Raw genomic sequence first — 26294 nt, 5'->3', positions numbered from 1 at the left:
GTACAGCGAGCATTTGACCTCGAAGTGTCCTGGACCTGGTGCGGTGATCCCTCTGATCTCTCCATTCTGCCGGATAGCCTCTGCCAAGAGCTCTATAACACAAACAAAAAGGAGAGGTGAAAGAGGACAGCCTTGTCTAACCCCCGACGATACAGGAAAGGGGTCAGTCTTCCAGCCGTTCACCAGCACCGAGCTGTAAATGTCGCAATACATCAGGTTAACATACAAACAGAACAACCTGCCAAGCCGCAGCCTACGCAGAGCCTTACCCATGAATTCGTGAGAGACCCGGTCAAAAGCCTTCTCCTGATCCAGACTGACCAGGGCCGCGTGTGTACGGCGGCTTTGCATGTAATGCACCGTGTCCCTCACCAGGGCAAGACTGTCGGCCACCCTACGGCCAGGAATGCCGCAGGTTTGGTCCGATCCGATGATCTGTCCGATGACAACCTTCAGTCTGTTGGTCAATACTTTGGCGAGGATCTTGTAGTCCACGTTCAGGAGAGAGATGGGACGCCAGTTTTTCAGGTCACATCTCTCCCCCTTCCGCTTATACAAGATCGTGATCATGCCTTCTCTCAAGGACGGTGGCATTCTACCCTCCACCACCATCTCCTCATAGAGCTCCAGCAGGTCCGGACAGATCAAGTCCCCCAGCGCTACATAGAGCTCTGCTGGGAGACCATCACTGCCCGGGGTCCTGCCGGGTCTGAAGGATTTAGCGGCAGAGAGCAGTTCCTCCACCGTCAGGGGTACATCCATAGCCTCCGTACCTGCAGGATCAAGATGATTAGTGATACCTGACAGGAATTTATCGGCGGCTTCGGGGTCAGTGGTTTTCCGGGAGTAGAGGCTTCGGTAGTAGTCTGTGACGACTCCCATCACCTCCTTCTTCCCAGAATGCATGTTTCCGGTCTCATCTCGGAGTTCCTTCAGGGGCGTGTGGCCGGCATGGAGTTTCCTGAAAAAGAACGAGTTACATTTCTCACCCTTCTCCAGGTTCTCCACCTTGGAACGAAAGACAATTCGCTTGGATTCCTCCTCAAAGTGCCTTTTCAGGCCCTTTTTGGCTTCCTCCAGCTCCTTCCTGACGTCCCAGCCGCATTGAAGGAGGTCTTGCAGGGATCGCAGCTGACGCTGCATCTCTCTGAAGTCTCTCTTCCTCTCACACGCCTGTTGACGACTTTTTGCCTGAAAGAAACAACGAAATTCAACTTTAACATATTCCCACCAGTCACAGGTTTTGTCAAAGAAAACTTTATCATTCCTCCAAACAATATAGGCGTCTCTAAGTTCCGCCAGTACCTCCTCTCTTTCCAGCAGGGCACAATTCAGCTTCCAGGAGCCAGGGCCGGGAGGAAAACCGTGGCCGATGGCACCCTGGAAGAGAATGGCCCTGTGGTCAGAGAAGAAGCAGGGGACCATGGAGTGCCCATGCTGCTTGACTGCCCGGGAGGTGAACACAAAGTCAATCCGAGAACGAAGTGAGCCATCGGGTCGGCTCCATGAATAGTTCACAGAGCCGATCCCCATGGAGCCCACAACGTCCTGCAAGGATGCTTCGGTCACCATCTCGATAAGCAGTTTGGAACTGACATCCAGTTTGATTGAAGTGCCGGAACTTCGTCCATCCTCTTCGATGGGGCAGTTGAAGTCCCCGGCCATCACCACTGCCCTAGTGGTGGCGAGCTGGGTCCGCAGGGTCTGGAATAGTTCCAGGCGCTCAGCCTTCATAGGGGGAGCGTACACGTTGATGAGCCTAATCGGCTCTCCTGCCCAGGAACCGTCTACGACCAACAAGCGGCCGCAGGCGAGCTCCTGGACAGAGTCAACAGTAAATACGCTTCCCCTAATCAGGATGGCAACCCCTGCAGACTTACAGTCGCCCCCACCAGACCAGTAGGACGGGCCATGGGTCCACTGCCTGGCCAGATGATGGTATGACCTGGAAGAGGGGAGAGTACATTCCTGCAGCATAAATACATCACTCGACTGCTTGGAAAGAAAAGTTAGCACCATCTGACATCTAGTCCTATCTCTAACACTCCTCACATTGAGGCTAAAGATGTTAAGTTTAGCAGCCATGGGGGAGAATAAAGAAGGTTAGTGCAAACGATACACCTTAGTTACCAGTCCGGTCGGGCGGATCCTCCTCTCCTGGCGGGTCCGAAAGATCCAGCAGGCCCTCTGACAAAAATTGTTCCAGGATTGTAGCCACCTGGATGTCTGTTGTGAAGTCGATGACCTCAGGTTCAGACACGAGTTCCTCCACCATCTGCTCCATTTCCTCCTGCTGCGCAAGGGAATCTTCACAGATTTCCACGACTTGTCGCTTTGAGGACTCAGCAGCTGGGCTGTCCCTCACCTTTCTCTTCCTCTGGATGGCACCTGAGGAGACAAGAGGGGGAAAATCCTCCAGGGAGAGGACTCCAGCAGCTGGAGGGGGAGATGTTAGTGCTGCTGGAGCTGGGGAGAAGGGAGGCTGGGTTGGGAGAGGTGCAGGTGACAGGACCACTGAGATGGGTGGGTAGGAGAAGGTGAGAGCCTCAGTGGGGGTGACAGGGGTTGGGGACGGGGGGGTGGGGAGGGCCGGGCGAGGGAGGGTGGGAAGGGTAGGGCGAGGGAGGGCCGGGAGGCGGGGGGGAGGGACTGTCGTCTTCTTACCATCCTTCTTATTCCCGGTCTTCTGCGCCGCTGGAGCTCTGGTTGGGGCGGGGTTCCCTCTGGCCGGAGCTTTCGCCGCTACAGTTGCCCAGGATCGATCCCTCTTCGGGCAGTCCTTGTAGGAGTGGGCTGCTTGTCCGCAGAGGTTGCACATTGTCCGTTTCGGGCAGTCTTTGGTCTCGTGTCCTGTTACCCGGCAGTTCTTGCAGGCGTCCTCCTTGCAGTCCTTCACCGAATGACCCTTCTTGCTGCATCTCCTGCAGATCTGCGGCATGTCCGGGTAGTAGATGAGGCCGTAGGAGTTGCCCAGCGAGAATGACTGGGGCAGGTGCTGGAGGCCGTCTTCCGCGCTCGAATCCTTGTTCAGTCGGACGATTACCGACCACTTGCCAGTCCAGAAGCCGAGTCCGTTCAGGATGTGGGTGGGTTCCCTCACCACTGTGCAGAACCGCTTCAGGAGCGTGGTGATGTCTTTGCCGGGGGTGTGTGGGTTCCGCATTGAGACCGTCACCCGCCTTTCCTCTCTTTGGACAGGGCAGTTGCCCACAAAGCGAGAGAAAGGGGATTCAGGCCTCGCCGCTTTCACCATCTCCCAGTACCTTCTGCAGATGTTGATCGAAGCGAAGGTCACGAAGAACATCCCGGTCATGAAGGCCTGGATGCTGATGGTCTCCGGCTTAGCGAAGCCCTGGTCCAGGAGCATCTTCTGGCAGAACACTTCTTCCGTCATGTCCGGCACTCTCCCGTCCACCTCCTTCAGCTTCAGGGCCACCGTCTGCTTCATCCAGGGCTCCAGGGTTGGAGCAGCCTGGTTCGGCTTCCTGGTGGCCTGTTGGCCTGAGGAGGCTTCGGGAGGAGATGTCCTGGCCTGGGTCGGCTCACCTGGTCCATCAGCCTTCTTCTTCTGGGTGGCAGGGTTGCTGGTTGAGGCCATGGCTTCTTCCAGCTGTTCCTGTCGCTTGGGGAGGATCTTCGATAGCTCTTTCCCGAAGGGGGCGGAGCTATGCAAATCTTCTCCTTGCTGGCCGAGGTTCTTCCACGAAATTTCTTCCGCAGCGGTTCCTCGTCGAGCTTCTTCTGCGGCCGAGCTTCTTCAAAGATCCCCTTCAGCAGCGGCTCTTCTCCGAAGGTCTCTGTCGCAGTTCTCCTTCTTCTTCCCGGCAGCGATCTCCCGGAGCTTCTTCCCCGATGGCGGCTTCTCCCTTCTGGATCGTCGTCTTCGCTGGTTCTTCTCCGCAGTTCGTCGCCGGCTTCGTCTGGAACGCTCTTGGATCGCTAAGCTAGTGTTTATAGCCCCCAGTGGTTCTCCGAGCTATCTATCCTTACAAGGACTGATAAGAACAGATACTACACTTGATCTTAGCCAAAAGGCCGAGAAGCGATAACCCGAGCGGCCCTTGCCTTGCCCGAGCCTGTCCCATACTGCTGTTCACCCCTTGCAGCGATTCAGCCTACTCCTAGGCAATTCCATGGGGCCCTGCAGGCTCACACACATTTACAGCTACTAAGCGGGAGGTGAATAAAGGCCGGAGAGGAAGCCAGACAGGATTTGCTTCTTTTGCTTGCACCACAATGCAGTGCTGAAAGAGGAGGAATCTACATAAAAACGCCTTCCTGGCAACGCCCAAATGCCCTCCTGCCATGCAGATAAACACTGGCAGCGGCAGCAAGTGCATGCCCACAGCCACCCCTTGTTCCTTCACACCTTGTATCAGCTTTAATCCAGTCCTGTGCTGCCTGCTGAGCAGCACTGAACAACACTGCCTGGGCCCAGGCTTTTATCTCTGAGGCAGGCCCCATTATGATGTCAGAAAGCTGGCTCTGGAATCCTGAGGGCTCCACTATGACACGTGCAAAGTTCCGTCTGAACTTTATATAAGACTGTGAGGCTCAGTCAGTCACTCAGTGTTGCCTGAGAGGGCAACACTGCAACAGCCGGCCGCCAGGCTGTCTTTTTTTTGCACATTTATTTGCCTCCAGGAGGCCACAAGAGGGAGACAAGGGACTGCAAAATGGAAAATAGGCATCCACCAACTTTACAGACAACTTCTCTTTGCTCCTACAACCTCCATCCTTGCACAGTTTGTTATTCTTCCAGGTAACATAGTAACAAATCCAAATTGCTGCTCTCTTTGTAGGCAAGCAAGGGTTTGTTGCAACTGCAATTCTTACTTCTTCTTGAAATGTAGGGACGACAGTACATTCCATCACATCCACCTAGTGTACACAGGTAGGTCCATTGTGGCGGGTAGGCGGCTGGCTGCTTTAATGGCTGTTTGCTGTTCCCCTACTCCACTCCACTCCACTATTTGACTGTGGTGCTGCATCAATCAGTGGCTGGCTCAGGTGCAGCTCTTTAACTTACCTAGGAGGGAGGGAGGGAGGGCGGAGAGAAGACAAGGAAGGTGAATGAGCTGTTCCAATGTGAAATGCCGGAAACACAGAAACACAGAAGACACACACACACACACACACAACAAGAGGTGGCAATGTATTCATTAATTGCATTTAATAAATGAGCTCATTATCACACATGACTGTACAAATGCATTGTCCAACAGGTGTTGAAATAATGGGATTAAAAGGGGAGATCCCTTCAGAAAGACAGAAACAATGGCAAAGAGAAAAAACACTTTTGGAATCTGATTTTAGTCAACACATAAGGGAAGGGTGCACCGGTCCTGGAAATACTGCAATACCAGGTCAATGCGTGGAGTGGACAGAGCAAGCTCTATTTCCATCTCCCTGTTCTAAAAATCCATTTAATATATGGTCCCCAGATAGGGGACGTATCAGATATTAAACTGATAAGAACAGATACTACACTTGATCTTAGCCAAAAGGCCGAGAAGCGATAACCCGAGCGGCCCTTGCCTTGCCCGAGCCTGTCCCATACTGCTGTTCACCCCTTGCAGCGATTCAGCCTACTCCTAGGCAATTCCATGGGGCCCTGCAGGCTCACACACATTTACAGCTACTAAGCGGGAGGTGAATAAAGGCCGGAGAGGAAGCCAGACAGGATTTGCTTCTTTTGCTTGCACCACAATGCAGTGCTGAAAGAGGAGGAATCTACATAAAAACGCCTTCCTGGCAACGCCCAAATGCCCTCCTGCCATGCAGATAAACACTGGCAGCGGCAGCAAGTGCATGCCCACAGCCACCCCTTGTTCCTTCACACCTTGTATCAGCTTTAATCCAGTCCTGTGCTGCCTGCTGAGCAGCACTGAACAACACTGCCTGGGCCCAGGCTTTTATCTCTGAGGCAGGCCCCATTATGATGTCAGAAAGCTGGCTCTGGAATCCTGAGGGCTCCACTATGACACGTGCAAAGTTCCGTCTGAACTTTATATAAGACTGTGAGGCTCAGTCAGTCACTCAGTGTTGCCTGAGAGGGCAACACTGCAACAGCCGGCCGCCAGGCTGTCTTTTTTTTGCACATTTATTTGCCTCCAGGAGGCCACAAGAGGGAGACAAGGGACTGCAAAATGGAAAATAGGCATCCACCAACTTTACAGACAACTTCTCTTTGCTCCTACAACCTCCATCCTTGCACAGTTTGTTATTCTTCCAGGTAACATAGTAACAAATCCAAATTGCTGCTCTCTTTGTAGGCAAGCAAGGGTTTGTTGCAACTGCAATTCTTACTTCTTCTTGAAATGTAGGGACGACAGTACATTCCATCACATCCACCTAGTGTACACAGGTAGGTCCATTGTGGCGGGTAGGCGGCTGGCTGCTTTAATGGCTGTTTGCTGTTCCCCTACTCCACTCCACTCCACTATTTGACTGTGGTGCTGCATCAATCAGTGGCTGGCTCAGGTGCAGCTCTTTAACTTACCTAGGAGGGAGGGAGGGAGGGCGGAGAGAAGACAAGGAAGGTGAATGAGCTGTTCCAATGTGAAATGCCGGAAACACAGAAACACAGAAGACACACACACACACACACACAACAAGAGGTGGCAATGTATTCATTAATTGCATTTAATAAATGAGCTCATTATCACACATGACTGTACAAATGCATTGTCCAACAGGTGTTGAAATAATGGGATTAAAAGGGGAGATCCCTTCAGAAAGACAGAAACAATGGCAAAGAGAAAAAACACTTTTGGAATCTGATTTTAGTCAACACATAAGGGAAGGGTGCACCGGTCCTGGAAATACTGCAATACCAGGTCAATGCGTGGAGTGGACAGAGCAAGCTCTATTTCCATCTCCCTGTTCTAAAAATCCATTTAATATATGGTCCCCAGATAGGGGACGTATCAGATATTAAACTGATAAGAACAGATACTACACTTGATCTTAGCCAAAAGGCCGAGAAGCGATAACCCGAGCGGCCCTTGCCTTGCCCGAGCCTGTCCCATACTGCTGTTCACCCCTTGCAGCGATTCAGCCTACTCCTAGGCAATTCCATGGGGCCCTGCAGGCTCACACACATTTACAGCTACTAAGCGGGAGGTGAATAAAGGCCGGAGAGGAAGCCAGACAGGATTTGCTTCTTTTGCTTGCACCACAATGCAGTGCTGAAAGAGGAGGAATCTACATAAAAACGCCTTCCTGGCAACGCCCAAATGCCCTCCTGCCATGCAGATAAACACTGGCAGCGGCAGCAAGTGCATGCCCACAGCCACCCCTTGTTCCTTCACACCTTGTATCAGCTTTAATCCAGTCCTGTGCTGCCTGCTGAGCAGCACTGAACAACACTGCCTGGGCCCAGGCTTTTATCTCTGAGGCAGGCCCCATTATGATGTCAGAAAGCTGGCTCTGGAATCCTGAGGGCTCCACTATGACACGTGCAAAGTTCCGTCTGAACTTTATATAAGACTGTGAGGCTCAGTCAGTCACTCAGTGTTGCCTGAGAGGGCAACACTGCAACAGCCGGCCGCCAGGCTGTCTTTTTTTTGCACATTTATTTGCCTCCAGGAGGCCACAAGAGGGAGACAAGGGACTGCAAAATGGAAAATAGGCATCCACCAACTTTACAGACAACTTCTCTTTGCTCCTACAACCTCCATCCTTGCACAGTTTGTTATTCTTCCAGGTAACATAGTAACAAATCCAAATTGCTGCTCTCTTTGTAGGCAAGCAAGGGTTTGTTGCAACTGCAATTCTTACTTCTTCTTGAAATGTAGGGACGACAGTACATTCCATCACATCCACCTAGTGTACACAGGTAGGTCCATTGTGGCGGGTAGGCGGCTGGCTGCTTTAATGGCTGTTTGCTGTTCCCCTACTCCACTCCACTCCACTATTTGACTGTGGTGCTGCATCAATCAGTGGCTGGCTCAGGTGCAGCTCTTTAACTTACCTAGGAGGGAGGGAGGGAGGGCGGAGAGAAGACAAGGAAGGTGAATGAGCTGTTCCAATGTGAAATGCCGGAAACACAGAAACACAGAAGACACACACACACACACACACAACAAGAGGTGGCAATGTATTCATTAATTGCATTTAATAAATGAGCTCATTATCACACATGACTGTACAAATGCATTGTCCAACAGGTGTTGAAATAATGGGATTAAAAGGGGAGATCCCTTCAGAAAGACAGAAACAATGGCAAAGAGAAAAAACACTTTTGGAATCTGATTTTAGTCAACACATAAGGGAAGGGTGCACCGGTCCTGGAAATACTGCAATACCAGGTCAATGCGTGGAGTGGACAGAGCAAGCTCTATTTCCATCTCCCTGTTCTAAAAATCCATTTAATATATGGTCCCCAGATAGGGGACGTATCAGATATTAAACTGATAAGAACAGATACTACACTTGATCTTAGCCAAAAGGCCGAGAAGCGATAACCCGAGCGGCCCTTGCCTTGCCCGAGCCTGTCCCATACTGCTGTTCACCCCTTGCAGCGATTCAGCCTACTCCTAGGCAATTCCATGGGGCCCTGCAGGCTCACACACATTTACAGCTACTAAGCGGGAGGTGAATAAAGGCCGGAGAGGAAGCCAGACAGGATTTGCTTCTTTTGCTTGCACCACAATGCAGTGCTGAAAGAGGAGGAATCTACATAAAAACGCCTTCCTGGCAACGCCCAAATGCCCTCCTGCCATGCAGATAAACACTGGCAGCGGCAGCAAGTGCATGCCCACAGCCACCCCTTGTTCCTTCACACCTTGTATCAGCTTTAATCCAGTCCTGTGCTGCCTGCTGAGCAGCACTGAACAACACTGCCTGGGCCCAGGCTTTTATCTCTGAGGCAGGCCCCATTATGATGTCAGAAAGCTGGCTCTGGAATCCTGAGGGCTCCACTATGACACGTGCAAAGTTCCGTCTGAACTTTATATAAGACTGTGAGGCTCAGTCAGTCACTCAGTGTTGCCTGAGAGGGCAACACTGCAACAGCCGGCCGCCAGGCTGTCTTTTTTTTGCACATTTATTTGCCTCCAGGAGGCCACAAGAGGGAGACAAGGGACTGCAAAATGGAAAATAGGCATCCACCAACTTTACAGACAACTTCTCTTTGCTCCTACAACCTCCATCCTTGCACAGTTTGTTATTCTTCCAGGTAACATAGTAACAAATCCAAATTGCTGCTCTCTTTGTAGGCAAGCAAGGGTTTGTTGCAACTGCAATTCTTACTTCTTCTTGAAATGTAGGGACGACAGTACATTCCATCACATCCACCTAGTGTACACAGGTAGGTCCATTGTGGCGGGTAGGCGGCTGGCTGCTTTAATGGCTGTTTGCTGTTCCCCTACTCCACTCCACTCCACTATTTGACTGTGGTGCTGCATCAATCAGTGGCTGGCTCAGGTGCAGCTCTTTAACTTACCTAGGAGGGAGGGAGGGAGGGCGGAGAGAAGACAAGGAAGGTGAATGAGCTGTTCCAATGTGAAATGCCGGAAACACAGAAACACAGAAGACACACACACACACACACACAACAAGAGGTGGCAATGTATTCATTAATTGCATTTAATAAATGAGCTCATTATCACACATGACTGTACAAATGCATTGTCCAACAGGTGTTGAAATAATGGGATTAAAAGGGGAGATCCCTTCAGAAAGACAGAAACAATGGCAAAGAGAAAAAACACTTTTGGAATCTGATTTTAGTCAACACATAAGGGAAGGGTGCACCGGTCCTGGAAATACTGCAATACCAGGTCAATGCGTGGAGTGGACAGAGCAAGCTCTATTTCCATCTCCCTGTTCTAAAAATCCATTTAATATATGGTCCCCAGATAGGGGACGTATCAGATATTAAACTGATAAGAACAGATTTTTTTGATTGAAAAATGCTTTATTGACAATCAATCGTCATCATACAAACATTACTGCGACGCAGCGCAAGCCATGAAGCAGCAAATAATAAATAATAACAGTCGTCAAACATAACATGACAGTATAATACACAGTACAGGCTAGCCTATGCTATACATTACACCACATGCTACACTAACATTCTTGCATTCACTAAAGCCAAACAACAAAGCATTACAGACAAGTGATGGGATAGGGGAGTGGGTAGGAGGGGATAGGGAAGGGGGAAATCACAGGCCCGAAGCTTTATTGAAAGACAACACACAAGAAGGGAGAGTGGGGGGAAGGGGAGTATCAGTCCTCTTCCTCATCGACGTCCGGGCTGTCCCAGGTGGAATAGTCTCTGAGCAGGCTGTGGATCAGCCTGCGGCAGTCCTGGACGGACACACTCTCTCTCCGCAAAATCAGACGGTTCCTGGCAAACCATATAGCGTCCTTAAAGCAGTTCATAAGGCGCCAGGCTTCCTGGATTGCTCCATCCGTGGTATTCCCAGGAAATAGTCCATAAAGTACCGAGCGGTACGACAGTCTGTTCCTGGGTACTGAGTCCTTGAGTTCATGTTCCAAGGCTTTCAACAGACCCTGTGCAAAGGGGCACTGCCAGAAAATGTGCAAAGATGTTTCCTCCGTGAAGGGGCACCTGGGGCAGTACCGGGTCTTGCACAGGTTGCGGGCATGCATGAATGACCTAAGAGGCAGTCCTCCCTGGATGGCCATCCATGAAATGTCCTTGTGCCCGTTGGTCAACCTGCCAGATGACACGTTAGTCCAAACAGTCTCCAACGTGTCGGCATGAAGCCCTGGAACAAACTCCAGTGAGTCCTTCGCTCTGATGTGCTTGTGGATCGTCTTAGGTTTCCACAAGTCGGGCTTAAGACCCTCCAGTTGATGCTCCCTCACAAACCGGACAACATCTCCGTAGAACCAGGGAGCGTGCCAGTTGTAAGGGAAGGAGCTGTCCCACTTGTCCCAGCCAAAACCTCGCCAGAGGGGAAGGAGGAAGTAGCGGGACATGGCCTTGCCCGCAGAGCCGTTTGCTGTCCTCAGAGTCCTACGAACACAGTCACATGCAAAAGCGATCCGCAGCAGAGTGGGAATGTCGGGTATACCCTTCCCACCTTTGCGGGGCTCCTTGTACATAACAGTCCGCTTTACTCTGTCCATTTTCGAGCCCCAGATGAAGCGAAACACAGTCCTGGTAATGGCCCTCGAGACCGTTGCAAGAGGGGGCCATGCCTGTGCAGTGTATTGTAGCACAGGCAAGACTTCGTTACGCAGGACCATTGCTTTGCCCTCAATAGTGAGTTGTCTGAGGCTCCACAGTCCGATCCTTTGGTTGACTTTGGCCAAGCGTTCTTCCCACGACTTTAGGGCTGCACCTTCCTTACCGAACCAGACTCCCAGAATTTTGATGAAGTCCGGCTTGATAGTAAAAGGGAAGGAGGCAGGAGAAGGCAGGTACCACTTTCCGAAGAGCATGGCTTCCGACTTCCCGCAGTTGACTTTTGCCCCTGAAGCGCGTCCGAACTCCTCGCAGGTCTGGACGAGTGCAGTCACCGAACTCTGGTCAGCGCAGAAGACGGTCACGTCGTCCATGTACAGCGAGCATTTGACCTCGAAGTGTCCTGGACCTGGTGCGGTGATCCCTCTGATCTCTCCATTCTGCCGGATAGCCTCTGCGAAGAGCTCTATAACACAAACAAAAAGGAGAGGTGAAAGAGGACAGCCTTGTCTAACCCCAGACGATACAGGAAAGGGGTCAGTCTTCCAGCCGTTCACCAGCACCGAGCTGTAAATGTCGCAATACATCAGGTTAACATACAAACAGAACAACCTGCCAAGCCGCAGCCTACGCAGAGCCTTACCCATGAATTCGTGAGAGACCCGGTCAAAAGCCTTCTCCTGATCCAGACTGACCAGGGCCGCGTGTGTACGGCGGCTTTGCATGTAATGCACCGTGTCCCTCACCAGGGCAAGACTGTCGGCCACCCTACGGCCAGGAATGCCGCAGGTTTGGTCCGATCCGATGATCTGTCCGATGACAACCTTCAGTCTGTTGGTCAATACTTTGGCGAGGATCTTGTAGTCCACGTTCAGGAGAGAGATGGGACGCCAGTTTTTCAGGTCACATCTCTCCCCCTTCCGCTTATACAAGATCGTGATCATGCCTTCTCTCAAGGACGGTGGCATTCTACCCTCCACCACCATCTCCTCATAGAGCTCCAGCAGGTCCGGACAGATCAAGTCCCCCAGCGCTACATAGAGCTCTGCTGGGAGACCATCACTGCCCGGGGTCCTGCCGGGTCTGAAGGATTTAGCGGCAGAGAGCAGTTCCTCCACCGTCAGGGGTACGTCCATAGCCTCCGTACCTGCAGGATCAAGATGATTAGTGATACCTGACAGGAATTTATCGGCGGCTTCGGGGTCAGTGGTTTTCCGGGAGTAGAGGCTTCGGTAGTAGTCTGTGACGACTCCCATCACCTCCTTCTTCCCAGAATGCATGTTTCCGGTCTCATCTCGGAGTTCCTTCAGGGGCGTGTGGCCGGCATGGAGTTTCCTGAAAAAGAACGAGTTACATTTCTCACCCTTCTCCAGGTTCTCCACCTTGGAACGAAAGACAATTCGCTTGGATTCCTCCTCAAAGTGCCCTTTCAGGCCCTTTTTGGCTTCCTCCAGCTCCTTCCTGACGTCCCAGCCGCATTGAAGGAGGTCTTGCAGGGATCGCAGCTGACGCTGCATCTCTCTGAAGTCTCTCTTCCTCTCACACGCCTGTTGGCGACTTTTTGCCTGAAAGAAACAACGAAATTCAACTTTAACATATTCCCACCAGTCACAGGTTTTGTCAAAGAAAACTTTATCATTCCTCCAAACAATATAGGCGTCTCTAAGTTCCGCCAGTACCTCCTCTCTTTCCAGCAGGGCACAATTCAGCTTCCAGGAGCCAGGGCCGGGAGGAAAACCGTGGCCGATGGCACCCTGGAAGAGAATGGCCCTGTGGTCAGAGAAGAAGCAGGGGACCATGGAGTGCCCATGCTGCTTGACTGCCCGGGAGGTGAACACAAAGTCAATCCGAGAACGAAGTGAGCCATCGGGTCGGCTCCATGAATAGTTCACAGAGCCGATCCCCATGGAGCCCACAACGTCCTGCAAGGATGCTTCGGTTACCATCTCGATAAGCAGTTTGGAACTGACATCCAGCTTGATTGAAGTGCCGGAACTTCGTCCATCCTCTTCGATGGGGCAGTTGAAGTCCCCGGCCATCACCACTGCCCTAGTGGTGGCGAGCTGGGTCCGCAGGGTCTGGAATAGTTCCAGGCGCTCAGCCTTCATAGGGGGGGCGTACACGTTGATGAGCCTAATCGGCTCTCCTGCCCAGGAACCGTCTACGACCAACAAGCGGCCGCAGGCGAGCTCCTGGACAGAGTCAACAGTAAATACGCCTCCCCTAATCAGGATGGCAACCCCTGCAGACTTACAGTCGCCCCCACCAGACCAGTAGGACGGGCCATGGGTCCACTGCCTGGCCAGATGATGGTATGACCTGGAAGAGGGGAGAGTACATTCCTGCAGCATAAATACATCACTCGACTGCTTGGAAAGAAAAGTTAGCACCATCTGACATCTAGTCCTATCTCTAACACTCCTCACATTGAGGCTAAAGATGTTAAGTTTAGCAGCCATGGGGGAGAATAAAGAAGGTTAGTGCAAACGATACACCTTAGTTACCAGTCCGGTCGGGCGGATCCTCCTCGCCTGGCGGGTCCGAAAGATCCAGCAGGCCCTCTGACAAAAATTGTTCCAGGATTGTAGCCACCTGGATGTCTGTTGTGAAGTCGATGACCTCAGGTTCAGACACGAGTTCCTCCACCATCTGCTCCATTTCCTCCTGCTGCGCAAGGGAATCTTCGCAGATTTCCACGACTTGTCGCTTTGAGGACTCAGCAGCTGGGCTGTCCCTCACCTTTCTCTTCCTCTGGATGGCACCTGAGGAGACAAGAGGGGGAAAATCCTCCAGGGAGAGGACTCCAGCAGCTGGAGGGGAAGATGTTAGTGCTGCTGGAGCTGGGGAGAAGGGAGGCTGGGTTGGGAGAGGTGCAGGTGACAGGACCACTGAGATGGGTGGGTAGGAGAAGGTGAGAGCCTCAGTGGGGGTGACAGGGGTTGGGGACGGGGGGGTGGGGAGGGCCGGGCGAGGGAGGGTGGGAAGGGTAGGGCGAGGGAGGGCCGGGAGAGGGGGGGGAGGGACTGTCGTCTTCTTACCATCCTTCTTTTTCCCGGTCTTCTGTGCCGCTGGAGCTCTGGCTGGGGCGGGGTTCCCTCTGGCTGGAGCTTTCGCTGCTACAGTTGCCCAGGATCGATCCCTCTTCGGGCAGTCCTTGTAAGAGTGGGCTGCTTGTCCGCAGAGGTTGCACATTGTCCGTTTCGGGCAGTCTTTGGTCTCGTGTCCTGTTACCCGGCAGTTCTTGCAGGCGTCCTCCTTGCAGTCCTTCACCGAATGACCCTTCTTGCTGCATCTCCTGCAGATCTGCGGCATGTCCGGGTAATAGATGAGGCCGTAGGAGTTGCCCAGCGAGAGTGACTGGGGCAGGTGCTGGAGGCCGTCTTCCGCGCTCGAATCCTTGTTCAGTCGGACGATTACCGACCACTTGCCAGTCCAGAAGCCGAGTCCGTTCAGGATGTGGGTGGGTTCCCTCACCACTGTGCAGAACCGCTTCAGGAGCGTGGTGATGTCTTTGCCGGGGGTGTGTGGGTTCCGCATTGAGACCGTCACCCGCCTTTCCTCTCTTTGGACAGGGCAGTTGCCCACAAAGCGAGAGAAAGGGGATTCAGGCCTCGCCGCTTTCACCATCTCCCAGTACCTTCTGCAGATGTTGATCGAAGCGAAGGTCACGAAGAACATCCCGGTCATGAAGGCCTGGATGCTGATGGTCTCCGGCTTAGCGAAGCCCTGGTCCAGGAGCATCTTCTGGCAGAACACTTCTTCCGTCATGTCCGGCACTCTCCCGTCCACCTCCTTCAGCTTCAGGGCCACCGTCTGCTTCATCCAGGGCTCCAGGGTTGGAGCAGCCTGGTTCGGCTTCCTGGTGGCCTGTTCGCTTGAGGAGGCTTCAGGAGGAGATGTCCTGGCCTGGGCCGGCTCACCTGGTCCATCAGCCTTCTTCTTCTGGGTGGCAGGGTTGCTGGTTGAGGCCATGGCTTCTTCCAGCTGTTCCTGTCGCTTGGGGAGGATCTTCGATAGCTCTTTCCCGAAGGGGGCGGAGCTATGCAAATCTTCTCCTTGCTGGCCGAGGTTCTTCCACGAAATTTCTTCCGCAGCGGTTCCTCGTCGAGCTTCTTCTGCGGCCGAGCTTCTTCAAGGATCCCCTTCAGCAGCGGCTCTTCTCCGAAGGTCTCTGTCGCAGTTCTCCTTCTTCCCGGCAGCGATCTCCCGGAGCTTCTTCCCCGATGGCGGCTTCTCCCTTCTGGATCTTCGTCTTCGGTGGTTCTTCTCCGCAGTTCGTCGCCGGCTTCGTCTGGAACGCTCTTGGATCGCTAAGCTAGTGTTTATAGCCCCCAGTGGTTCTCCGAGCTATCTATCCTTACAAGGACTGATAAGAACAGATACTACACTTGATCTTAGCCAAAAGGCCGAGAAGCGATAACCCGAGCGGCCCTTGCCTTGCCCGAGCCTGTCCCATACTGCTGTTCACCCCTTGCAGCGATTCAGCCTACTCCTAGGCAATTCCATGGGGCCCTGCAGGCTCACACACATTTACAGCTACTAAGCGGGAGGTGAATAAAGGCCGGAGAGGAAGCCAGACAGGATTTGCTTCTTTTGCTTGCACCACAATGCAGTGCTGAAAGAGGAGGAATCTACATAAAAACGCCTTCCTGGCAACGCCCAAATGCCCTCCTGCCATGCAGATAAACACTGGCAGCGGCAGCAAGTGCATGCCCACAGCCACCCCTTGTTCCTTCACACCTTGTATCAGCTTTAATCCAGTCCTGTGCTGCCTGCTGAGCAGCACTGAACAACACTGCCTGGGCCCAGGCTTTTATCTCTGAGGCAGGCCCCATTATGATGTCAGAAAGCTGGCTCTGGAATCCTGAGGGCTCCACTATGACACGTGCAAAGTTCCGTCTGAACTTTATATAAGACTGTGAGGCTCAGTCAGTCACTCAGTGTTGCCTGAGAGGGCAACACTGCAACAGCCGGCCGCCAGGCTGTCTTTTTTTTGCACATTTATTTGCCTCCAGGAGGCCACAAGAGGGAGACAAGGGACTGCAAAATGGAAAATAGGCATCCACCAACTTTACAGACAACTTCTCTTTGCTCCTACAACCTCCATCCTTGCACAGTTTGTTATTCTTCCAGGTAACATAGTAACAAATCCAAATTGCTGCTCTCTTTGTAGGCAAGCAAGGGTTTGTTGCAACTGCAATTCTTACTTCTTCTTGAAATGTAGGGACGACAGTACATTCCATCACATCCACCTAGTGTACACAGGTAGGTCCATTGTGGCGGGTAGGCGGCTGGCTGCTTTAATGGCTGTTTGCTGTTCCCCTACTCCACTCCACTCCACTATTTGACTGTGGTGCTGCATCAATCAGTGGCTGGCTCAGGTGCAGCTCTTTAACTTACCTAGGAGGGAGGGAGGGAGGGCGGAGAGAAGACAAGGAAGGTGAATGAGCTGTTCCAATGTGAAATGCCGGAAACACAGAAACACAGAAGACACACACACACACACACACAACAAGAGGTGGCAATGTATTCATTAATTGCATTTAATAAATGAGCTCATTATCACACATGACTGTACAAATGCATTGTCCAACAGGTGTTGAAATAATGGGATTAAAAGGGGAGATCCCTTCAGAAAGACAGAAACAATGGCAAAGAGAAAAAACACTTTTGGAATCTGATTTTAGTCAACACATAAGGGAAGGGTGCACCGGTCCTGGAAATACTGCAATACCAGGTCAATGCGTGGAGTGGACAGAGCAAGCTCTATTTCCATCTCCCTGTTCTAAAAATCCATTTAATATATGGTCCCCAGATAGGGGACGTATCAGATATTAAACTGATAAGAACAGATTCCTTTTTTTTAAAAAAGCCCGAGCCGTGCTTTCTATCACCCAAGTGCATAAAAAGTGCAGAGGTGCCACACAAAAAGTGCACAAGGATGCGGTCTATCGCAGCCCTTCTCTTAAAAGAGAGAGGCCCCGCATAACCATTCCCTGACCCTCCAAACCATAGGCCTAGAGGATCAAGGATCGATGGTCCCCCCTCGCCGAAGCTTAGGGAGACCCAAACACACTCCTAGGCTTCTACCTGGGCTGCCACCCCAGTGTCCACCCAGGAGCCTGCATCCTAGTTGCACCTCCCCTCCGAAGAAGGGAGGCCGGGTTGCAGGGGAAAAAGGAACCAGAAGGCCACACATTTTCCCCCTAGACCTCAGGAGGGTCCCAAAAGGGCACCGCATCCCAAAATCCTTGTGACAAACGTGACAAACACACAGTGAAAAACAAAATTAAATAAGTGGATGTGCGCTGTGATACAGCCTGGACATCCGCCAGGTATATAAAAATTCCTCATCTCCCAGCCAGAAGGCCGGGAGAATAAAGGTGTGTGCTTAAAAGTGTGAAAGAAGAGTGCGTGCAAGTGTGCCTTCACTCAGTGGGATCCCACCCCCAGTGAGTTAAGGCACCCCAGGGTCACCAGCCCTGGGGCACATAGCAACTCGGGCTTTCAAACTACCCGACCTCCTGACCTCGATCCGGCGGTCGCCTGGTCACCTACAAATGGTACCTTTAAACCAAATGCGTACACCAGAGCGATGACCGTTGTGGTTCCCTGCCCTCACCTCGGCGTTCTGTCATCCCCCTACGATGGCCCACGTACCACCGGCAGGGATGATTACTAACCTCAGCTTGAGCAGGTACTACACTTGATCTTAGCCAAAAGGCCGAGAAGCGATAACCCGAGCGGCCCTTGCCTTGCCCGAGCCTGTCCCATACTGCTGTTCACCCCTTGCAGCGATTCAGCCTACTCCTAGGCAATTCCATGGGGCCCTGCAGGCTCACACACATTTACAGCTACTAAGCGGGAGGTGAATAAAGGCCGGAGAGGAAGCCAGACAGGATTTGCTTCTTTTGCTTGCACCACAATGCAGTGCTGAAAGAGGAGGAATCTACATAAAAACGCCTTCCTGGCAACGCCCAAATGCCCTCCTGCCATGCAGATAAACACTGGCAGCGGCAGCAAGTGCATGCCCACAGCCACCCCTTGTTCCTTCACACCTTGTATCAGCTTTAATCCAGTCCTGTGCTGCCTGCTGAGCAGCACTGAACAACACTGCCTGGGCCCAGGCTTTTATCTCTGAGGCAGGCCCCATTATGATGTCAGAAAGCTGGCTCTGGAATCCTGAGGGCTCCACTATGACACGTGCAAAGTTCCGTCTGAACTTTATATAAGACTGTGAGGCTCAGTCAGTCACTCAGTGTTGCCTGAGAGGGCAACACTGCAACAGCCGGCCGCCAGGCTGTCTTTTTTTTGCACATTTATTTGCCTCCAGGAGGCCACAAGAGGGAGACAAGGGACTGCAAAATGGAAAATAGGCATCCACCAACTTTACAGACAACTTCTCTTTGCTCCTACAACCTCCATCCTTGCACAGTTTGTTATTCTTCCAGGTAACATAGTAACAAATCCAAATTGCTGCTCTCTTTGTAGGCAAGCAAGGGTTTGTTGCAACTGCAATTCTTACTTCTTCTTGAAATGTAGGGACGACAGTACATTCCATCACATCCACCTAGTGTACACAGGTAGGTCCATTGTGGCGGGTAGGCGGCTGGCTGCTTTAATGGCTGTTTGCTGTTCCCCTACTCCACTCCACTCCACTATTTGACTGTGGTGCTGCATCAATCAGTGGCTGGCTCAGGTGCAGCTCTTTAACTTACCTAGGAGGGAGGGAGGGAGGGCGGAGAGAAGACAAGGAAGGTGAATGAGCTGTTCCAATGTGAAATGCCGGAAACACAGAAACACAGAAGACACACACACACACACACACAACAAGAGGTGGCAATGTATTCATTAATTGCATTTAATAAATGAGCTCATTATCACACATGACTGTACAAATGCATTGTCCAACAGGTGTTGAAATAATGGGATTAAAAGGGGAGATCCCTTCAGAAAGACAGAAACAATGGCAAAGAGAAAAAACACTTTTGGAATCTGATTTTAGTCAACACATAAGGGAAGGGTGCACCGGTCCTGGAAATACTGCAATACCAGGTCAATGCGTGGAGTGGACAGAGCAAGCTCTATTTCCATCTCCCTGTTCTAAAAATCCATTTAATATATGGTCCCCAGATAGGGGACGTATCAGATATTAAACTGATAAGAACAGATACTACACTTGATCTTAGCCAAAAGGCCGAGAAGCGATAACCCGAGCGGCCCTTGCCTTGCCCGAGCCTGTCCCATACTGCTGTTCACCCCTTGCAGCGATTCAGCCTACTCCTAGGCAATTCCATGGGGCCCTGCAGGCTCACACACATTTACAGCTACTAAGCGGGAGGTGAATAAAGGCCGGAGAGGAAGCCAGACAGGATTTGCTTCTTTTGCTTGCACCACAATGCAGTGCTGAAAGAGGAGGAATCTACATAAAAACGCCTTCCTGGCAACGCCCAAATGCCCTCCTGCCATGCAGATAAACACTGGCAGCGGCAGCAAGTGCATGCCCACAGCCACCCCTTGTTCCTTCACACCTTGTATCAGCTTTAATCCAGTCCTGTGCTGCCTGCTGAGCAGCACTGAACAACACTGCCTGGGCCCAGGCTTTTATCTCTGAGGCAGGCCCCATTATGATGTCAGAAAGCTGGCTCTGGAATCCTGAGGGCTCCACTATGACACGTGCAAAGTTCCGTCTGAACTTTATATAAGACTGTGAGGCTCAGTCAGTCACTCAGTGTTGCCTGAGAGGGCAACACTGCAACAGCCGGCCGCCAGGCTGTCTTTTTTTTGCACATTTATTTGCCTCCAGGAGGCCACAAGAGGGAGACAAGGGACTGCAAAATGGAAAATAGGCATCCACCAACTTTACAGACAACTTCTCTTTGCTCCTACAACCTCCATCCTTGCACAGTTTGTTATTCTTCCAGGTAACATAGTAACAAATCCAAATTGCTGCTCTCTTTGTAGGCAAGCAAGGGTTTGTTGCAACTGCAATTCTTACTTCTTCTTGAAATGTAGGGACGACAGTACATTCCATCACATCCACCTAGTGTACACAGGTAGGTCCATTGTGGCGGGTAGGCGGCTGGCTGCTTTAATGGCTGTTTGCTGTTCCCCTACTCCACTCCACTCCACTATTTGACTGTGGTGCTGCATCAATCAGTGGCTGGCTCAGGTGCAGCTCTTTAACTTACCTAGGAGGGAGGGAGGGAGGGCGGAGAGAAGACAAGGAAGGTGAATGAGCTGTTCCAATGTGAAATGCCGGAAACACAGAAACACAGAAGACACACACACACACACACACAACAAGAGGTGGCAATGTATTCATTAATTGCATTTAATAAATGAGCTCATTATCACACATGACTGTACAAATGCATTGTCCAACAGGTGTTGAAATAATGGGATTAAAAGGGGAGATCCCTTCAGAAAGACAGAAACAATGGCAAAGAGAAAAAACACTTTTGGAATCTGATTTTAGTCAACACATAAGGGAAGGGTGCACCGGTCCTGGAAATACTGCAATACCAGGTCAATGCGTGGAGTGGACAGAGCAAGCTCTATTTCCATCTCCCTGTTCTAAAAATCCATTTAATATATGGTCCCCAGATAGGGGACGTATCAGATATTAAACTGATAAGAACAGATACTACACTTGATCTTAGCCAAAAGGCCGAGAAGCGATAACCCGAGCGGCCCTTGCCTTGCCCGAGCCTGTCCCATACTGCTGTTCACCCCTTGCAGCGATTCAGCCTACTCCTAGGCAATTCCATGGGGCCCTGCAGGCTCACACACATTTACAGCTACTAAGCGGGAGGTGAATAAAGGCCGGAGAGGAAGCCAGACAGGATTTGCTTCTTTTGCTTGCACCACAATGCAGTGCTGAAAGAGGAGGAATCTACATAAAAACGCCTTCCTGGCAACGCCCAAATGCCCTCCTGCCATGCAGATAAACACTGGCAGCGGCAGCAAGTGCATGCCCACAGCCACCCCTTGTTCCTTCACACCTTGTATCAGCTTTAATCCAGTCCTGTGCTGCCTGCTGAGCAGCACTGAACAACACTGCCTGGGCCCAGGCTTTTATCTCTGAGGCAGGCCCCATTATGATGTCAGAAAGCTGGCTCTGGAATCCTGAGGGCTCCACTATGACACGTGCAAAGTTCCGTCTGAACTTTATATAAGACTGTGAGGCTCAGTCAGTCACTCAGTGTTGCCTGAGAGGGCAACACTGCAACAGCCGGCCGCCAGGCTGTCTTTTTTTTGCACATTTATTTGCCTCCAGGAGGCCACAAGAGGGAGACAAGGGACTGCAAAATGGAAAATAGGCATCCACCAACTTTACAGACAACTTCTCTTTGCTCCTACAACCTCCATCCTTGCACAGTTTGTTATTCTTCCAGGTAACATAGTAACAAATCCAAATTGCTGCTCTCTTTGTAGGCAAGCAAGGGTTTGTTGCAACTGCAATTCTTACTTCTTCTTGAAATGTAGGGACGACAGTACATTCCATCACATCCACCTAGTGTACACAGGTAGGTCCATTGTGGCGGGTAGGCGGCTGGCTGCTTTAATGGCTGTTTGCTGTTCCCCTACTCCACTCCACTCCACTATTTGACTGTGGTGCTGCATCAATCAGTGGCTGGCTCAGGTGCAGCTCTTTAACTTACCTAGGAGGGAGGGAGGGAGGGCGGAGAGAAGACAAGGAAGGTGAATGAGCTGTTCCAATGTGAAATGCCGGAAACACAGAAACACAGAAGACACACACACACACACACACAACAAGAGGTGGCAATGTATTCATTAATTGCATTTAATAAATGAGCTCATTATCACACATGACTGTACAAATGCATTGTCCAACAGGTGTTGAAATAATGGGATTAAAAGGGGAGATCCCTTCAGAAAGACAGAAACAATGGCAAAGAGAAAAAACACTTTTGGAATCTGATTTTAGTCAACACATAAGGGAAGGGTGCACCGGTCCTGGAAATACTGCAATACCAGGTCAATGCGTGGAGTGGACAGAGCAAGCTCTATTTCCATCTCCCTGTTCTAAAAATCCATTTAATATATGGTCCCCAGATAGGGGACGTATCAGATATTAAACTGATAAGAACAGATACTACACTTGATCTTAGCCAAAAGGCCGAGAAGCGATAACCCGAGCGGCCCTTGCCTTGCCCGAGCCTGTCCCATACTGCTGTTCACCCCTTGCAGCGATTCAGCCTACTCCTAGGCAATTCCATGGGGCCCTGCAGGCTCACACACATTTACAGCTACTAAGCGGGAGGTGAATAAAGGCCGGAGAGGAAGCCAGACAGGATTTGCTTCTTTTGCTTGCACCACAATGCAGTGCTGAAAGAGGAGGAATCTACATAAAAACGCCTTCCTGGCAACGCCCAAATGCCCTCCTGCCATGCAGATAAACACTGGCAGCGGCAGCAAGTGCATGCCCACAGCCACCCCTTGTTCCTTCACACCTTGTATCAGCTTTAATCCAGTCCTGTGCTGCCTGCTGAGCAGCACTGAACAACACTGCCTGGGCCCAGGCTTTTATCTCTGAGGCAGGCCCCATTATGATGTCAGAAAGCTGGCTCTGGAATCCTGAGGGCTCCACTATGACACGTGCAAAGTTCCGTCTGAACTTTATATAAGACTGTGAGGCTCAGTCAGTCACTCAGTGTTGCCTGAGAGGGCAACACTGCAACAGCCGGCCGCCAGGCTGTCTTTTTTTTGCACATTTATTTGCCTCCAGGAGGCCACAAGAGGGAGACAAGGGACTGCAAAATGGAAAATAGGCATCCACCAACTTTACAGACAACTTCTCTTTGCTCCTACAACCTCCATCCTTGCACAGTTTGTTATTCTTCCAGGTAACATAGTAACAAATCCAAATTGCTGCTCTCTTTGTAGGCAAGCAAGGGTTTGTTGCAACTGCAATTCTTACTTCTTCTTGAAATGTAGGGACGACAGTACATTCCATCACATCCACCTAGTGTACACAGGTAGGTCCATTGTGGCGGGTAGGCGGCTGGCTGCTTTAATGGCTGTTTGCTGTTCCCCTACTCCACTCCACTCCACTATTTGACTGTGGTGCTGCATCAATCAGTGGCTGGCTCAGGTGCAGCTCTTTAACTTACCTAGGAGGGAGGGAGGGAGGGCGGAGAGAAGACAAGGAAGGTGAATGAGCTGTTCCAATGTGAAATGCCGGAAACACAGAAACACAGAAGACACACACACACACACACACAACAAGAGGTGGCAATGTATTCATTAATTGCATTTAATAAATGAGCTCATTATCACACATGACTGTACAAATGCATTGTCCAACAGGTGTTGAAATAATGGGATTAAAAGGGGAGATCCCTTCAGAAAGACAGAAACAATGGCAAAGAGAAAAAACACTTTTGGAATCTGATTTTAGTCAACACATAAGGGAAGGGTGCACCGGTCCTGGAAATACTGCAATACCAGGTCAATGCGTGGAGTGGACAGAGCAAGCTCTATTTCCATCTCCCTGTTCTAAAAATCCATTTAATATATGGTCCCCAGATAGGGGACGTATCAGATATTAAACTGATAAGAACAGATACTACACTTGATCTTAGCCAAAAGGCCGAGAAGCGATAACCCGAGCGGCCCTTGCCTTGCCCGAGCCTGTCCCATACTGCTGTTCACCCCTTGCAGCGATTCAGCCTACTCCTAGGCAATTCCATGGGGCCCTGCAGGCTCACACACATTTACAGCTACTAAGCGGGAGGTGAATAAAGGCCGGAGAGGAAGCCAGACAGGATTTGCTTCTTTTGCTTGCACCACAATGCAGTGCTGAAAGAGGAGGAATCTACATAAAAACGCCTTCCTGGCAACGCCCAAATGCCCTCCTGCCATGCAGATAAACACTGGCAGCGGCAGCAAGTGCATGCCCACAGCCACCCCTTGTTCCTTCACACCTTGTATCAGCTTTAATCCAGTCCTGTGCTGCCTGCTGAGCAGCACTGAACAACACTGCCTGGGCCCAGGCTTTTATCTCTGAGGCAGGCCCCATTATGATGTCAGAAAGCTGGCTCTGGAATCCTGAGGGCTCCACTATGACACGTGCAAAGTTCCGTCTGAACTTTATATAAGACTGTGAGGCTCAGTCAGTCACTCAGTGTTGCCTGAGAGGGCAACACTGCAACAGCCGGCCGCCAGGCTGTCTTTTTTTTGCACATTTATTTGCCTCCAGGAGGCCACAAGAGGGAGACAAGGGACTGCAAAATGGAAAATAGGCATCCACCAACTTTACAGACAACTTCTCTTTGCTCCTACAACCTCCATCCTTGCACAGTTTGTTATTCTTCCAGGTAACATAGTAACAAATCCAAATTGCTGCTCTCTTTGTAGGCAAGCAAGGGTTTGTTGCAACTGCAATTCTTACTTCTTCTTGAAATGTAGGGACGACAGTACATTCCATCACATCCACCTAGTGTACACAGGTAGGTCCATTGTGGCGGGTAGGCGGCTGGCTGCTTTAATGGCTGTTTGCTGTTCCCCTACTCCACTCCACTCCACTATTTGACTGTGGTGCTGCATCAATCAGTGGCTGGCTCAGGTGCAGCTCTTTAACTTACCTAGGAGGGAGGGAGGGAGGGCGGAGAGAAGACAAGGAAGGTGAATGAGCTGTTCCAATGTGAAATGCCGGAAACACAGAAACACAGAAGACACACACACACACACACACAACAAGAGGTGGCAATGTATTCATTAATTGCATTTAATAAATGAGCTCATTATCACACATGACTGTACAAATGCATTGTCCAACAGGTGTTGAAATAATGGGATTAAAAGGGGAGATCCCTTCAGAAAGACAGAAACAATGGCAAAGAGAAAAAACACTTTTGGAATCTGATTTTAGTCAACACATAAGGGAAGGGTGCACCGGTCCTGGAAATACTGCAATACCAGGTCAATGCGTGGAGTGGACAGAGCAAGCTCTATTTCCATCTCCCTGTTCTAAAAATCCATTTAATATATGGTCCCCAGATAGGGGACGTATCAGATATTAAACTGATAAGAACAGATACTACACTTGATCTTAGCCAAAAGGCCGAGAAGCGATAACCCGAGCGGCCCTTGCCTTGCCCGAGCCTGTCCCATACTGCTGTTCACCCCTTGCAGCGATTCAGCCTACTCCTAGGCAATTCCATGGGGCCCTGCAGGCTCACACACATTTACAGCTACTAAGCGGGAGGTGAATAAAGGCCGGAGAGGAAGCCAGACAGGATTTGCTTCTTTTGCTTGCACCACAATGCAGTGCTGAAAGAGGAGGAATCTACATAAAAACGCCTTCCTGGCAACGCCCAAATGCCCTCCTGCCATGCAGATAAACACTGGCAGCGGCAGCAAGTGCATGCCCACAGCCACCCCTTGTTCCTTCACACCTTGTATCAGCTTTAATCCAGTCCTGTGCTGCCTGCTGAGCAGCACTGAACAACACTGCCTGGGCCCAGGCTTTTATCTCTGAGGCAGGCCCCATTATGATGTCAGAAAGCTGGCTCTGGAATCCTGAGGGCTCCACTATGACACGTGCAAAGTTCCGTCTGAACTTTATATAAGACTGTGAGGCTCAGTCAGTCACTCAGTGTTGCCTGAGAGGGCAACACTGCAACAGCCGGCCGCCAGGCTGTCTTTTTTTTGCACATTTATTTGCCTCCAGGAGGCCACAAGAGGGAGACAAGGGACTGCAAAATGGAAAATAGGCATCCACCAACTTTACAGACAACTTCTCTTTGCTCCTACAACCTCCATCCTTGCACAGTTTGTTATTCTTCCAGGTAACATAGTAACAAATCCAAATTGCTGCTCTCTTTGTAGGCAAGCAAGGGTTTGTTGCAACTGCAATTCTTACTTCTTCTTGAAATGTAGGGACGACAGTACATTCCATCACATCCACCTAGTGTACACAGGTAGGTCCATTGTGGCGGGTAGGCGGCTGGCTGCTTTAATGGCTGTTTGCTGTTCCCCTACTCCACTCCACTCCACTATTTGACTGTGGTGCTGCATCAATCAGTGGCTGGCTCAGGTGCAGCTCTTTAACTTACCTAGGAGGGAGGGAGGGAGGGCGGAGAGAAGACAAGGAAGGTGAATG

General features: G+C 51.0%; 8 non-coding genes and 5 pseudogenes across 8 annotated transcripts; all 13 read right to left on the bottom strand.

Moving 5' to 3' along the window:
• Nucleotides 1–3945: 3945 nt before the first annotated feature.
• Nucleotides 3946–4047, bottom strand: LOC142717029 (U2 spliceosomal RNA; annotated as a pseudogene).
• Nucleotides 4048–5329: 1282 nt separating this feature from the next.
• On the bottom strand, nucleotides 5330–5520 carry LOC142717000 (U2 spliceosomal RNA). The gene has a single exon (XR_012871696.1). It is a non-coding gene; the product is annotated as a U2 spliceosomal RNA (small nuclear RNA).
• A 1282-nt stretch (nucleotides 5521–6802) lies between these two features.
• Nucleotides 6803–6993, bottom strand: LOC142716998 (U2 spliceosomal RNA). Its single transcript, XR_012871695.1, has one exon. It is a non-coding gene; the product is annotated as a U2 spliceosomal RNA (small nuclear RNA).
• A 1282-nt stretch (nucleotides 6994–8275) lies between these two features.
• LOC142716997 (U2 spliceosomal RNA) lies at nucleotides 8276–8466 on the bottom strand. The gene has a single exon (XR_012871694.1). It is a non-coding gene; the product is annotated as a U2 spliceosomal RNA (small nuclear RNA).
• A 1282-nt stretch (nucleotides 8467–9748) lies between these two features.
• On the bottom strand, nucleotides 9749–9924 carry LOC142717015 (U2 spliceosomal RNA; annotated as a pseudogene).
• A 5556-nt stretch (nucleotides 9925–15480) lies between these two features.
• On the bottom strand, nucleotides 15481–15582 carry LOC142717028 (U2 spliceosomal RNA; annotated as a pseudogene).
• Nucleotides 15583–16864: 1282 nt separating this feature from the next.
• Nucleotides 16865–17040, bottom strand: LOC142717022 (U2 spliceosomal RNA; annotated as a pseudogene).
• Nucleotides 17041–17830: 790 nt separating this feature from the next.
• Nucleotides 17831–17900, bottom strand: LOC142717036 (U2 spliceosomal RNA; annotated as a pseudogene).
• A 1282-nt stretch (nucleotides 17901–19182) lies between these two features.
• On the bottom strand, nucleotides 19183–19373 carry LOC142717038 (U2 spliceosomal RNA). Its single transcript, XR_012871716.1, has one exon. It is a non-coding gene; the product is annotated as a U2 spliceosomal RNA (small nuclear RNA).
• A 1282-nt stretch (nucleotides 19374–20655) lies between these two features.
• LOC142717033 (U2 spliceosomal RNA) lies at nucleotides 20656–20846 on the bottom strand. Its single transcript, XR_012871715.1, has one exon. It is a non-coding gene; the product is annotated as a U2 spliceosomal RNA (small nuclear RNA).
• Nucleotides 20847–22128: 1282 nt separating this feature from the next.
• On the bottom strand, nucleotides 22129–22319 carry LOC142717020 (U2 spliceosomal RNA). Its single transcript, XR_012871713.1, has one exon. It is a non-coding gene; the product is annotated as a U2 spliceosomal RNA (small nuclear RNA).
• Nucleotides 22320–23601: 1282 nt separating this feature from the next.
• Nucleotides 23602–23792, bottom strand: LOC142717008 (U2 spliceosomal RNA). Its single transcript, XR_012871704.1, has one exon. It is a non-coding gene; the product is annotated as a U2 spliceosomal RNA (small nuclear RNA).
• Nucleotides 23793–25074: 1282 nt separating this feature from the next.
• On the bottom strand, nucleotides 25075–25265 carry LOC142716996 (U2 spliceosomal RNA). The gene has a single exon (XR_012871693.1). It is a non-coding gene; the product is annotated as a U2 spliceosomal RNA (small nuclear RNA).
• Nucleotides 25266–26294: the final 1029 nt, after the last annotated feature.

Source organism: Rhinoderma darwinii, unplaced genomic scaffold, assembly GCF_050947455.1.
Source record: "Rhinoderma darwinii isolate aRhiDar2 unplaced genomic scaffold, aRhiDar2.hap1 Scaffold_4528, whole genome shotgun sequence".
NCBI lineage: Eukaryota > Metazoa > Chordata > Amphibia > Anura > Rhinodermatidae > Rhinoderma > Rhinoderma darwinii.
The sequence above is the reverse complement of the archived record's forward strand: the minus strand, read 5'-3'. Positions and strand labels throughout refer to the sequence as shown.